At 40.2% G+C, this 16,065-nt stretch overlaps 1 protein-coding gene across 1 annotated transcript in view; it reads left to right on the top strand.

Moving 5' to 3' along the window:
• TIMELESS (timeless circadian regulator) overlaps positions 1–16,065 on the top strand; it is a 254,574-nt gene that overhangs the window by 87,679 nt on the left and 150,830 nt on the right.

The raw sequence follows: 16,065 nt of genomic DNA, 5'->3' as shown, positions 1-16,065 counted from the left end.
GTGCACAGGCATATGTAATCACCCTAGACATATACAAAACACTGAAGGGAACTGCACTCTCATACCGAACCGGGTATGACCCTATGGTTCTTGCACCCAGACCTGTCTGGGGTTAACTGTCTGTGACTCTGGGGACAGCACAGCTTCCTGTGAGTGCCAGTGGCACCCAGGGCTAAGCATGTTGCAGGGTCATAGGATGTGTACCCGGTCCGGTATGAGAGTGCAGTTCCCTTCCGTGTTTTATATATATATATATATATATATATATATATATATATATATATATATATATATATATATATATATATATATATATATATATATCTGTGTGTATACATACATACATACATACATCCATTCATTTTCTTTCCAATGGCAATGAGAGTCCACTAATCCATTTTAATTTCTAGTGGGAATTCAACTCCTGGCCACCATGAGGAGGCCAAAAACACCCCAGCAATGCTGTTAAATATCTCTCCCACTTTCCATTAAACCCCCAGTCATTCTTTGTCTTATACATCAGGATGGATGTGCGAAGATGGTGTCTGAAGATATTTAATCCTTTAATGGGTACTTTTCCCTGCAAGCAAGGATTCTTTCTCTTCAGGTCCCCGCCAGAGGTCGGCTGAATCTGTCATACCTGAGAAGCTGTTCCTGCCCTGCAGCTGGACTCCAGAGGTAAGTGCGTTTCCCTTCTAGGTGAGAAGGCTAAGCACTTAAGGGTTTAACCCTTTATTTAATATAGGTCTGGAGGCTATTAATATAATAATCTCTTCACAGTTGGGATTAAAATCTGGGCATCTTTTTAATGTCTCTGTGTGGGTTAATCCCTAGTCCACTCTCTCTGTGGATGGCACCAGAATTCCGGCCATGTGGGGGATATTTCTTTCATGTAATTAACAAGAGTCCATGAGCTAGTGACGTATGGGATATACATTCCTACCAGGAGGGGCAAAGTTTCCCAAACCTTAAAATGCCTATAAATACACCCCTCACCACACCCACAAATCAGTTTTACAAACTTTGCCTCCAAGGGAGGTGGTGAAGTAAGTTTGTGCTAGATTCTACGTTGATATGCGCTCCGCAGCAAGTTGGAGCCCGGTTTTCCTCTCAGCGTGCAGTGAATGTCAGAGGGATGTGAGGAGAGTATTGCCTATTGAATGCAGTGATCTCCTTCTACGGGGTCTATTTCATAAGGTTCTCTGTTATCGGTCGTAGAGATTCATCTCTTACCTCCCTTTTCAGATCGACGATATACTCTTATATTTACCATTTCCTCTACTGATTCTCGTTTCAGTACTGGTTTGGCTTTCTACAAACATGTAGATGAGTGTCCTGGGGTAAGTAAGTCTTATTTTCTGTGACACTCTAAGCTATGGTTGGGCACTTTATTTATAAAGTTCTAAATATATGTATTCAAACATTTATTTGCCTTGACTCAGAATGTTCAACTTTCCTTATTTCCAGACAGTCAGTTTCATATTTGGGATTATGCTTTAATTATCATATTTTTTCTTACCTCAAAAATTTGACTTTTTTCCCTGTGGGCTGTTAGGCTCGCGGGGGCTGAAAATGCTTCATTTTATTGCGTCATTTTTGGCGCGGACTTTTTTGGCGCAAAAATTCATTTCGGTTTCCGGCGTCATACGTGTCGCCGGAAGTTGCGTCATTTTTTGACGTTATTTTGCGCCAAAAATGTCGGCGTTCCGGATGTTGCGTCATTTTTGGCGCAAAAAGCATTTAGGCGCCAAATAATGTGGGCGTCTTTTTTGGCGCCAAAAAATATGGGCGTCGCTTTTGTCTCCACATTATTTCAGTCTCATTTTTTATTTGCTTCTGGTTGCTAGAAGCTTGATGTTTGGCATTTTTTTCCCATTCCTGAAACTGTCTTATAAGGAATTTGATCTATTTTGCTTTATATGTTGTTTTTTCTCTTACATATTGCAAGATGTCTCACGTTGCATCTGAGCCAGAAGATACTACAGAAAAACCTCTGCCTGCTGGATCTACCAAAGCTAAGTGTATCTGCTGTAAACTTTTGGTAGCTATTCCTCCAGCTGTTGTTTGTATTAAATGTCATGACAAACTTGTTAATGCAGATAATATTTCCTTTAGTGATGTGCCATTGCCTGTTGCAGTTCCCTCAACATCTAAGGTGCAGAATGTTCCTGATAACATAAGAGATTTTGTTTCTGAATCCATAAAGAAGGCTTTGTCTGTTATTTCTCCTTCTAGTAAACGTAAAAAGTCTTTTAAATCTTCTCTTTCTACAGATGAATTTTTAAATGAACACCATCATTCTGATTCTTTGGACTCTTCTGGTTCAGAGGATTCTGTCTCAGAGATTGATGCTGATAAATCTTCATATTTATTTAAGATGGAATTTATTCGCTCTTTACTTAAAGAAGTACTAATTGCTTTAGAAATAGAGGATTCTAGTCCTCTTGATACTAATTCTATACGTTTAGATAAGGTTTTTTAAGCTCCTGCGGTTATTCCAGAAGTCTTTCCTGTTCCTAATGCTATTTCTGCAGTAATTGCTAAGGAATGGGATAGATTGGGTAATTCATTTACTCCTTCTAAACGTTTTAAGCAATTATATCCTGTTCCGCCTGACAGGTTAGAATTTTGGGACAAAATCCCTAAAGTTGATGGGGCTATTTCTACCCTTGCTAAACGTACTACCATTCCTACATCAGATGGTACCTCGTTTAAGGATCCTTTAGATAGAAAAATTGAATCTTTTCTAAGAAAAGCTTATCTATGTTCAGGTAATCTTCTTAGACCTGCTATATCATTGGCTGATGTTGCTGCAGCTTCAACTTTTTGGTTGGAAACTCTAGCGCAACAAGTAACAAATCGTGATTCTCATGATATTATTATTCTTCTCCAGCATGCTAATAATTTCATCTGTGATGCCATTTTTGATATTATTAGAGTTGATGTTAGATTTATGTCTCTGGCTATCTTAGCCAGAAGAGCTTTATGGCTTAAGACTTGGAATGCTGATATGGCTTCTAAATCAACTCTACTTTCCATTTCTTTCCAGGGAAACAAATTATTTGGTTCTCAGTTGGATTCTATTATTTCAACTGTTACTGGTGGGAAAGGAACTTTTTTACCACAGGATAAAAAGTCTAAAGGTAAAAACAGGGCTAACAATCGTTTTCGATCCTTTCGTTTCAACAAAGAACAAAAGCCTGATCCTTCGTCCTCAGGAGCAGTTTCAGTTTGGAAACCATCTCCAGTCTGGAATAAATCCAAGCCTGCTAGAAAGGCAAAGCCTGCTTCTAAGTTCACATGAAGGTACGGCCCTCATTCCAGTTCAGCTGGTAGGGGGCAGGTTACGTTTTTTCAAAGAAATTTGGATCAATTCTGTTCACAATCTTTGGATTCAGAACATTGTTTCAGAAGGGTACAGAATTGGTTTCAAGATGAGACCTCCTGCAAAGAGATTTTTTCTTTCCCATGTCCCAGTAAATCCAGTGAAAGCTCAAGCATTTCTGAATTGTGTTTCAGATCTAGAGTTGGCTGGAGTAATTATGCCAGTTCCAGTTCCGGAACAGGGGATGGGGTTTTATTCAAATCTCTTCATTGTACCAAAGAAGGAGAATTCCTTCAGACCAGTTCTGGATCTAAAATTATTGAATCGCTATGTAAGGATACCAACGTTCAAGATGGTAACTGTAAGGACTATATTGCCTTTTGTTCAGCAAGGGAATTATATGTCCACAATAGATTTACAGGATGCATATCTGCATATTCCGATTCATCCAGATCATTATCAGTTCCTGAGATTCTCTTTTCTAGACAAGCATTACCAATTTGTGGCTCTACCGTTTGGCCTTGCTACAGCTCCAAGAATTTTCACAAAGATTCTCGGTGCCCTTCTGTCTGTAATCAGAGAACAGGGTATTGTGGTATTTCCTTATTTGGACGATATCTTGGTACTTGCTCCGTCTTTACATTTAGCAGAGTCTCATACGAATCGACTTGTGTTGTTTCTTCAAGATCATGGTTGGAGGATCAATTTACCAAAAAGTTCTTTGATTCCTCAAACAAGGGTAACCTTTCTGGGTTTCCAGATAGATTCAGTTTCCATGACTTTGTCTTTAACAGACAAGAGACGTCTAAAATTGATTACAGCCTGTCGAAACCTTCAGTCTCAATCATTCCCTTCGGTAGCCTTATGCATGGAAATTCTAGGTCTTATGACTGCTGCATCGGACGCGATCCCCTTTGCTCGTTTTCACATGCGACCTCTTCAGCTCTGTATGCTGAACCAATGGTGCAGGGATTACACGAAGATATATCAATTAATATCTTTAAAACCGATTGTTCGGCACTCTCTAACGTGGTGGACAGATCACCATCGTCTAATTCAAGGGGCTTCTTTTGTTCTTCCGACCTGGACTGTAATTTCAACAGATGCAAGTCTCACAGGTTGGGGAGCTGTGTGGGGATCTCTGACGGCACAAGGAGTTTGGGAATCTCAGGAGGTGAGATTACCGATCAATATCTTGGAACTTCGTGCAGTTTTCAGAGCTCTTCAGTTTTGGCCTCTTCTGAAGAGAGAATCGTTCATTTGTTTTCAGACAGACAATGTCACAACTGTGGCATACATCAATCATCAAGGAGGGACTCACAGTCCTCTGGCTATGAAAGAAGTATCTCGAATTTTGGTTTGGGCGGAATCCAGCTCCTGTCTAATCTCTGCGGTTCATATCCCAGGTGTAGACAATTGGGAAGCGGATTATCTCAGTCGCCAAACGTTGCATCCGGGCGAGTGGTCTCTTCACCCAGAGGTATTTCTTCAGATTGTTCAAATGTGGGGGCTCCCAGAGATAGATCTGATGGCCTCTCATCTAAACAAGAAACTTCCCAGGTATCTGTCCAGATCCCGGGATCCTCAGGCGGAGGCAGTGGATGCATTGTCACTTCCTTGGAAGTATCATCCTGCCTATATCTTTCCGCCTCTAGTTCTTCTTCCAAGAGTAATCTCCAAGATTCTGAGGGAATGCTCGTTTGTTCTGCTAATAGCTCCGGCATGGCCTCACAGGTTTTGGTATGCGGATCTTGTCCGGATGGCATCTTGCCAACCGTGGACTCTTCCGTTAAGACCAGACCTTCTGTCGCAAGGTCCTTTTTTCCATCAGGATCTCAAATCCTTAAATTTAAAGGTATGGAGATTGAACGCTTGATTCTTGGTCATAGAGGTTTCTCTGACTCCGTGATTAATACTATGTTACAGGCTCGTAAATCTGTATCTCGAGAGATATATTATAGAGTCTGGAAGACTTATATTTCTTGGTGTCTTTCTCATCATTTTTCTTGGCATTCTTTTAGAATACCGAGAATTTTACAGTTTCTTCAGGATGGCTTAGATAAGGGTTTGTCCGCGAGTTCTTTGAAAGGACAAATCTCCGCTCTTTCTGTTCTTTTTCACAGAAAGATTGCTATTCTTCCTGATATTCATTGTTTTGTACAAGCTTTGGTTCGTATAAAACCTGTCATTAAGTCAATTTCTCCTCCATGGAGTTTGAATTTGGTTTTGGGAGCTCTTCAAGCTCCTCCGTTTGAACCTATGCATTCATTGGACATTAAATTACTTTCTTGGAAAGTTTTGTTCCTTTTGGCCATCTCTTCTGCTAGAAGAGTTTCTGAATTATCTGCTCTTTCGTGCGAGTCTCCTTTTCTGATTTTTCATCAGGATAAGGCGGTGTTGCGAACTTCTTTTGAATTTTTACCTAAAGTTGTGAATTCCAACAACATTAGTAGAGAAATTGTGGTTCCTTCATTATGTCCTAATCCTAAGAATTCTAAGGAGAAATCATTGCATTCTTTGGATGTTGTTAGAGCTTTAAAATATTATGTTGAAGCTACGAAATCTTTCCGTAAGACTTCTAGTCTATTTGTTATCTTTTCCGGTTCTAGGAAAGGCCAGAAAGCTTCTGCTATTTCTTTGGCATCTTGGTTGAAATCTTTAATTCATCTTGCCTATGTTGAGTCGGGTAAAATTCCGCCTCAAAGAATTACAGCTCATTCTACTAGGTCAGTTTCTACTTCCTGGGCGTTTAGGAATGAAGCTTCGGTTGACCAGATCTGCAAAGCAGCAACTTGGTCCTCTTTGCATACTTTTACTAAATTCTACCATTTTGATGTATTTTCTTCTGAAGCAGTTTTTGGTAGAAAAGTTCTTCAGGCAGCGGTTTCTGTTTGAATCTTCTGCTTATGTTTTTTGTTAAACTTTATTTTGGGTGTGGATTATTTTCAGCAGGAATTGGCTGTCTTTATTTTATCCCTCCCTCTCTAGTGACTCTTGTGTGGAAAGATCCACATCTTGGGTAGTCATTATCCCATACGTCACTAGCTCATGGACTCTTGTTAATTACATGAAAGAAAACATAATTTATGTAAGAACTTACCTGATAAATTCATTTCTTTCATATTAACAAGAGTCCATGAGGCCCACCCTTTTTTGTGGTGGTTATGATTTTTTGTATAAAGCACAATTATTCCAATTCCTTATTTTATATGCTTCGCACTTTTTTTCTTATCACCCCACTTCTTGGCTATTCGTTAAACTGATTTGTGGGTGTGGTGAGGGGTGTATTTATAGGCATTTTAAGGTTTGGGAAACTTTGCCCCTCCTGGTAGGAATGTATATCCCATACGTCACTAGCTCATGGACTCTTGTTAATATGAAAGAAATGAATTTATCAGGTAAGTTCTTACATAAATTATGTTTTTTGTTGTGTGTTACACTGTAAGCCAGACAGTTATTACTAGACGTCTGAGCTGAAGATTGCTTAATTTTTATATTTAGTAGCATGACGTTTTCAGAGGGCCGTTATTGAGCTAAGTGCGGTATATAGAGGCCATACATATTTTTCCCTAGATCTCTCTGACGAGGGTGTAATGGATCCATCCTTTTGAATAATATGGGATGTGTTAGGGTGCTGTGCCGTGTAGTTTAACTATCATGGGTTCTATTTATTAAACAGCTTTATTGAAGTGGCGTGTTCTGGCAGACCAACAGCTTCCTGTCTCCATTGAATCATGCTGGGCATTTAGTATTAGTACGTTACTGCCCTTTTGGCGTTGGAGTCTGTCTCAGGACTCTAGACCGGCGGCGGAAGGGTTAATGCTTCCCACCTTAGGTCTATTTTGGTGCAAACGCGTCAGCTCAGCTGTAAATTGTGGACCGTGCTATCCTTACTCTGTGTATGAGTTTGTAAATTTTTACTTTTTAAAAAAATGTTTTTATTGAGAATAAAAAATGTTGGCTCTTTTTATACTGTGCTTATTAAGTACACATTTATTTTTATAAGGCTCTGTTCTCTGCTCTATATAGCAGGGATTCACATTTATTTATCACCACCTGGTGGTGGTTTTGAGCATTTACATGCTGGGCATATTTATCTGTGTTTGCAATGCATAGTTTAGGGGTTATCTTAATCCTAGCCTCGTATTGGGCCTCTGATCTGTGTGTACATAGAGCTCCTTGCAGACAGACTGTATATTGCTATCCAAAGCTGCACAGAAAGTTAACAGCATCCTAGCATTTCTCCTTTATTATATAGATTAATGTGATAAGGGTTTTGTATGACATTTTCACACCATATCAGGTTAGCTCTTAGTAAGTCAGAGTGCTTTTGATCATTTGAGGATCAATCTTCCTTATTTTTCTTTTTCTTTGGCAGTCCCATATACAAAGACAAAAAAAAATATTAAAAAAAATGATATAAGAAAGTTTCTTTCTGTAATTTATTGGTGTGGCCTGCCGCCTGGTGGTGTCTAATGGCAGTTCACTGTCGCAATTTATTTTACTGCTTTCTATATACAGTAATAGCGGTTTACAGCTACAGGACCATCTCTAGGGTTCTGTAGGTGGAATATTCTGTATAGGATATGCTAAATTTCATAGCTAGAACTACTATCATGCTGGTATGAGCATGCCACACTGGCATTCATTGGTGTTTGCCTTTGTACTACTCTGGCTTTCAATAATATCACAGCAGTTCAGGGTTAATAATCCATTATACCCAAATGCTCGAAATTCTGTACATGATTACAGTATTGAGTGATATTTATAAAAATGCAGTTTCTGTCACACACACATATTATATATTAATATAATATATAATTTATTATTATTTTTTTATTAAATCTATAACCAGCTAGTGATGATATGGGTGGCTAGGGACAGGGCACCACCTGTATAATTAATTGTTGTGATCCTGGTGCAGGATGTTTAAATAATTGATAATTAAATTGATCAAAAAGAGCACTAACGGTAAACCTAATCCTGCAACCCCCTATTAAGCCAATCAAATACAAAACTGCAGACACCGTCCCTTTAAGAACAAATCAGCGCATACATCACACTCATATTGAGATAAATCAAATGAATATTTATTAGGGCAATAAAAAACAAACAAATTCAATTGAGCCTATTTCAGGGATCCCTGAATAAATGTTACCGGTATAAATGTTGCAACTTAAAACATATCAGAGCCATGTAATGTGGCACAACGTAATCAGCAATCTGTTAAAGTGTTTAATTGGCTTAATAGGGGGTTGCAGGATTAGGTTTACTGTTGGTGCTCTCTTTGATAAATATATATATATATATATATATATATATATATATATACACACACACAAAACACGGAAGGGGACTGCACTCTCAGACTGTACTGGGTACACATCCCGTGACCCTGCAACATGCTCAGCCTTGGGTGCTCACTGGAACTCACAGGAAGCTGTGCTGTCCCCAGAGTCACAGGCAGTTAACCCCAGACAGGTCTGGGTGCAAGGCCCATAGGGAAAATTGAAAAAAAAATAATACAACACACAAAAAAACAAGCTCTCAGCTAAGATTAAAAGGAAAAATAGAAGTGTTAGTTACCGCATCTGGCCAAATGGGACAAGCCCAAGTACCTCATCAAGGTCCCTTCCAAAACCTGGGTCCCGAAAACAGCTACACAATGTAAGCTCTCAATCCAACAAACTGGGAACAAGTGAAGGGTGCACAGGCTTATGTAATCATCCTAGACATATACAAAACACGGAAGGGGACTGCACTCTGACTGGACTGGGTACACATCCCATGACCCTGCAACATACTCAGCCCTGGCTGCTCGCTGGGACTCACAGGAAGCTGTGCTGTCCCCAGAGTCACAGGCAGTTAACCCCAGACAGGCCTGGGTTCAAGGAACCTTGACGAGGTACCTGGGCTTGTCCCATTTGGCCAGATGCGGTAACTAAACATTCCATTTTTGCTTTTAATCTTAGTTGAGTGCTCGACTTTCTCTGTTTGTTTTTATATATATATCTATATCTATATACAGGGAGTGCAGAATTATTAGGCAAGTTGTATTTTTGAGGATTAATTTTATTATTGAACAACAACCATGTTCTCAATGAACCCAAAAAACTCATTAATATCAAAGCTGAATAGTTTTGGAAGTAGTTTTTAGTTTGTTTTTAGTTATAGCTATTTCTTTCATGTAATTAGCAAGAGTCCATGAGCTAGTGACGTATACATTCCTACCAGGAGGGGCAAAGTTTCCCAAACCTCAAAATGCCTATAAATACACCCCTCACCACAGCCACAAATCAGTTTTACAAATTAGTCCTCTGGCTATGAAAGAGGTATCTCGAATTCTGGTATGGGCGGAATCCAGCTCCTGTCTAGTTTCTGCGGTTCATATCCCAGGTATAGACAATTGGGAAGCGGATTATCTCAGTCGACAAACGTTACATCCGGGCGAATGGTCTCTTCACCCAGAGGTTTTTCTTCAGATTGTTCAAATGTGAGGACTTCCAGAAATAGATCTGATGGCCTCTCATCTAAACAAGAAACTTCCCAGGTATCTGTCCAGATCCAGGGATCCTCAAGCGGAAGCAGTGGATGCATTGTCACTTCCTTGGAAGTATCATCCTGCCTATATCTTTCCGCCTCTAGTTCTTCTTCCAAGAGTATTCTCCAAGATTCTGAAGGAATGCTCGTTTGTTCTGCTGGTAGCTCCAGCATGGCCTCACAGGTTTTGGTATGCGGATCTTGTCCTGATGGCCTCTTGCCAACCGTGGACTCTTCCGTTAAGACCAGACCTTCTGTCGCAAGGTCCTTTTTTCCACCAGTATCTGAAATCCTTAAATTTAAAGGTATGGAGATTGAACGCTTGATTCTTAGTCAGAGGTTTATCTGACTCTGTGATTAATACTATGTTACAGGCTCGTAAATCCGTATCTAGGGAGATATATTATAGAGTCTGGAAGACTTATATTTCTTGGTGTCTTTCTCATCATTTTTCCTGGCATTCTTTTAGAATTCCGAGCATTTTACAGTTTCTTCAGGATCGTTTGGATAAAGGTTTGTCCGCAAGTTCCTTGAAAGGACAAATCTCTGCTCTTTCTGTTCTTTTTCACAGAAAGATTGCTAATCTTCCTGATATTCATTGTTTTGTACAAGCTTTGGTTCGTATAAAACCTGTCATTAAGTCAATTTCTCCTCCTTGGAGTTTGAATTTGGTTCTGGGGGCTCTTCAGGCTCCTCCGTTTGAACCTATGCATTCATTGGACATTCAATTACTTTCTTGGAAAGTTTTGTTCCTTTTGGCCATCTCTTCTGCCAGAAGAGTTTCTGAATTATCTACTCTTTCTTGTGAGTCTCCTTTTCTGATTTTTCACCAGGATAAGGCGGTGTTGCGAACTAATTTTAAATTTTTACCTAAGGTTGTGAATTCTAACAACATTAGTAGAGAAATTGTGGTTCCTTCATTATGTCCTAATCCTAAGAATTCTAAGGAGAAATCATTGCATTCTTTGGATGTAGTTAGAGCTTTGAAATATTATGTTGAAGCCACTAAGAATTTCCGAAAGACTTCTAGTCTATTGGTTATCTTTTCCGGTTCTAGGAAAGGTCAGAAGGCCTCTGCCATTTCTTTGGCATCTTGGTTGAAATCTTTAATTCATCATGCTTATGTCAAGTCGAGTAAAACTCCGCCTCAAAGGATTACAGCTCATTCTACTAGGTCAGTTTCTACTTCCTGGGCGTTTAGGAATGAAGCTTCGGTTGATCAGATTTGCAAAGCAGCAACTTGGTCTTCTTTGCATACTTTTACTAAATTCTACCATTTTGATGTTTTCTTCTTCTGAAGCTGTTTTTGGTAGAAAAGTACTTCAGGCAGCTGTTTCAGTTTGAATCTTCTGCTTATATTTTCAGTTTTTTTCTTTATAAGATTTAAACTTTATTTTTGGGTGTGGATTATTTTCAGCGGAATTGGCTGTCTTTATTTTATCCCTCCCTCTCTAGTGACTCTTGCGTGGAAGATCCACATCTTGGGTAGTCATTATCCCATACGTCACTAGCTCATGGACTCTTGCTAATTACATGAAAGAAAACATAATCTATGTAAGAACTTACCTGATAAATTCATTTCTTTCATATTAGCAAGAGTCCATGAGGCCCACCCTTTTTTGTGGTGGTTATGATTTTTTTGTATAAAGCACAATTATTCCAATTCCTTATATTTATGCTTCACACTTTTTTCTTATCACCCCACTTCTTGGCTATTCGTTAAACTGATTTGTGGGTGTGGTGAGGGGTGTATTTATAGGCATTTTGAGGTTTGGGAAACTTTGCCCCTCCTGGTAGGAATGTATATCCCATACGTCACTAGCTCATGGACTCTTGCTAATATGAAAGAAATGAATTTATCAGGTAAGTTCTTACATAAATTATGTTTTTAGGGGGATATCTGTGTGTGCAGGTGACTATTACTGTGCATAATTATTAGGCAACTTAACAAAAAACAAATATATACCCATTTCAATTATTTATTTTTACCAGTGAAACCAATATAACATCTCAACATTCACAAATATACATTTCTGACATTCAAAAACAAAACAAAAACAAATCAGTGACCAATATAGCCACCTTTCTTTGCAAGGACACTCAAAAGCCTGCCATCCATGGATTCTGTCAGTGTTTTGATCTGTTCACCATCAACATTGCGTGCAGCAGCAACCACAGCCTCCCAGACACTGTTCAGAGAGGTGTACTGTTTTCCCTCCTTGTAAATCTCACATTTGATGATGGACCACAGGTTCTCAATGGGGTTCAGATCAGGTGAACAAGGAGGCCATGTCATTAGATTTTCTTCTTTTATACCCTTTCTTGCCAGCCACGCTCTGGAGTACTTGGACGCGTGTGATGGAGCATTGTCCTGCATGAAAATCATGTTTTTCTTGAAGGATGCAGACTTCTTCCTGTACCACTGCTTGAAGAAGGTGTCTTCCAGAAACTGGCAGAAGGACTGGGAGTTGAGCTTGACTCCATCCTCAACCCGAAAAGGCCCCACAAGCTCATCTTTGATGATACCAGCCCAAACCAGTACTCCACCTCCACCTTGCTGGCGTCTGAGTCGGACTGGAGCTCTCTGCCCTTTACCAATCCAGCCACGGGCCCATCCATCTGGCCCATCAAGACTCACTCTCATTTCATCAGTCCATAAAACCTTAGAAAAATCAGTCTTGAGATATTTCTTGGCCCAGTCTTGACATTTCAGCTTGTGTGTCTTGTTCAGTGGTGGTCGTCTTTCAGCCTTTCTTACCTTGGCCATGTCTCTGAGTATTGCACACCTTGTGCTTTTGGGCACTCCAGTGATGTTGCAGCTCTGAAATATGGCCAAACTGGTGGCAAGTGGCATCTTGGCAGCTGCACGCTTGACTTTTCTCAGTTCATGGGCAGTTATTTTGCGCCTTGGTTTTTCCACACGCTTCTTGCGACCCTGTTGACTATTTTGAATGAAACGCTTGATTGTTCGATGATCACGCTTCAGAAGCTTTGCAATTTTAAGAGTGCTGCATCCCTCTGCAAGATATCTCACTATTTTTGACTTTTCTGAGCCTGTCAAGTCCTTCTTTTGACCCATTTTGCCAAAGGAAAGGAAGTTGCCTAATAATTATGCACACCTGATATAGGGTGTTGATGTCATTAGACCACACCCCTTCTCATTACAGAGATGCACATCACCTAATATGCTTAATTGGCAGTAGGCTTTCAAGCCTATACAGCTTGGAGTAAGACAACATGCATAAAGAGGATGATGTGGTCAAAATACTCATTTGCCTAATAATTCTGCACTCCCTGTATATATCTATCTATCTATCTATCTATCTATCTATCTATCTATCTAATCAGGACACTAATATATGTACTTACATGTTTTCATATACTTAACACAATATTATTTTCTCTCATGTTGAGGTGATGTATTCTGTCTGGGGCATACATTACCCGGGTCACACACACATACATACATACACACATATATATATATATATATATATATATATATATATATATATATATTCATATATATTCAGTGCTATTTCAACACTGATGGGTTTCTTTTTTCTTATGTTACCTTACTTTGTTTATACAACACAATTTTATAATCTCTTCCATGTTGAAGTGATTCTGTTATGCCTGTGACATCCTATTTTATATATAGTACAGCCCTTTTGCTTGGGTGTTCCACAATCGTCAAGCTGCAACTACAAGCAGTGTTACAAAAGATCGATTCCAAATGGCATTTCGATCCTTCTGAGTGCACAATCAAGGAGGAAAAATCTCTTTTTGAGGTACAGAAAGAAGTGGATCTATATACACATACAAGGAGCCAACGACTAGAGAGAACCAACTACTTAACAACCTGTGCGGCACTTACCTCATTTTGATTGAGGTAATTTATTTTAAGTAGGAAGTCTATCTACTACTATTGGTCTCTGTGGGCACACCAACTTACCTGGAGTTTGCTTTATTTAATTCATTTCACGTGGGAACTTTTTAGCCATTTATTTGTTTTATCTTTGGACTACAGTCATTGGACTTTTTTATACTATAATTACTTTTTGTATTAACAATTCTGTAACAATTTGTATCAACTTGTATGAATTTATCTATTTATTTATTGACCTCATGAATGCTAACTGATTCATTTTCAGTTCTAAGCACTTTTTTGCGCCTGTAAACCATTCTTTTAATCCATTTTCTCTTGTTAAGTGTGTTCAGTCCACGGGTCATCCATTACTTATGGATATATTCTCCTTCCCAACAGGAAGTTGCAAGAGGATCACCCAAGCAGAGCTGCTATATAGCTCCTCCCCATAAATTTTAAATTTAAGCTTGAGAACCTCCGTATATTGCTAGGGGAGTTGTTAGCGGCTCTGAATGATTGTGACACGGTCGCAATCCCAGAGAAGTTATGTAGGCTGGATAAATACTATGCGGTGCCGGTGTGTACTGACGTTTTTCCTATACCTAAAAGGCTTACAGAGATTATTACCAAGGAGTGGGATAGACCCGGTGTGCCCTTTTCCCCTCCTCCGATATTTAGAAAAATGTTCCCAATAGACGCCACCACACGAGACTTATGGCAGACGGTCCCTAAGGTGGAGGGAGCAGTTTCTACTTTAGCTAAGCGCACCACTATCCCGGTGGAGGATAGTTGTGCTTTCTCAGATCCAATGGATAAAAAATTAGAAGGTTACCTTAAGAAAATGTTTGTTCAACAAGGTTTTATATTACAGCCCCTTGCATGCATTGCGCCCGTCACTGCTGCGGCGGCTTTCTGGTTTGAGTCTCTAGAAGAGGCTATTCGCACAGCACCATTGGATGAGATCATGAACAAGCTTAAAGCACTTAAGCTAGCTAATGCATTTGTTTCGGACGCCGTTGTGCACTTAACCAAACTAACGGCTAAGAACTCCGGTTTTGCCATCCAGGCGCGCAGAGCGTTATGGCTTAAATCATGGTCAGCAGATGTGACTTCTAAATCTAAATTGCTTAATATTCCTTTCAAAGGGCAAACCTTATTCGGGCCCGGCTTGAAAGAAATTATTGCTGACATTACTGGAGGTAAGGGTCACTCCCTTCCTCAGGATAGGGCCAAATCAAAGGCCAAACAGTCTAATTTTCGTGCCTTTCGTAATTTCAAGGCAGGAGCAGCATCAACTTCCTCCGCTCCAAAACAGGAAGGAACTGCTGCTCGTTACAGACAGGGTTGCAAAAGCAACCAGTCCTGGAACAAGGGCAAGCAGGCCAGAAAGCCTACTTCTGCCCCTAAGACAGCATGAAGGAAGGGCCCCCTATCCGGAAACGGATCTAGTGGGGGCAGACTCTCTCTCTTTGCCCAGGCCTGGGCAAGAGATGTCCAGGATCCTAAGGTTTGCCTTTCTAGACAGGCATTACCAGTTTGTAGCTCTTCCCTTCGGGTTAGCTACGGCCCCGAGAATTTTTACAAAGGTTCTGGGCTCACTTCTGGCGGTACTAAGAGCGCGAGGCATAGCGGTGGCTCCGTACCTAGACGACATTCTGATACAAGCGTCGAGTTTTCAAAATGCAAAGTCTCATACAGAGAGAGTTCTTGCATTTCTGAGGTCGCATGGGTGGAAAGTGAACGTGGAAAAGAGTTCTCTGTTACCACTCACAAGGGTTCCTTTTCTAGGGACTCTGATACATTCTGTAGAGATGAAGATTTACCTGACGGAGTCCAGGTTATCAAAGATTCTAAATGCTTGCCGTGTCCTTCATTCCATTCCAAGGCCATCAGTAGCTCAGTGCATGGAAGTAATCGGCTTAATGGTCGCGGCAATGGACATAGTGCCATTTGCGCGCCTGCATCTCAGACTGCTGCAATTATGCATGCTAAGTCAGTGGAATGGGGATATTCAGATCTGTCCCCTCTACTGAATCTGGACCAGGATGCCAGAGATTCTCTTCTCTAGTGGTTGTCGCGGGTTCATCTGTCCAAAGGCCAGATTGGACGATTGTAACAACAGATGCCAGCCTACTAGGCTGGGGTGCAGTCTGAAACTCCCTGAAGGCTCAGGGATCGTGGACTCAGGAGGAGAAACTCCTCCCAATAAATATTCTGGAATTAAGAGCAATATTCAATGCTCTTCTAGCTTGGCCTCAGTTAGCAACACTGAGGTTCATCAGATTTCAGTCGGACAACATCACGACTGTGGCTTACATCAACCATCAAGGGG

The sequence above is a fragment of the Bombina bombina genome, chromosome 3 (assembly GCF_027579735.1).
Source record: "Bombina bombina isolate aBomBom1 chromosome 3, aBomBom1.pri, whole genome shotgun sequence".
In the NCBI taxonomy this organism is placed as follows: domain Eukaryota; kingdom Metazoa; phylum Chordata; class Amphibia; order Anura; family Bombinatoridae; genus Bombina; species Bombina bombina.
Note: the sequence above shows the minus strand (reverse complement) of the source record. Positions and strands in the feature narration are given on the sequence as shown.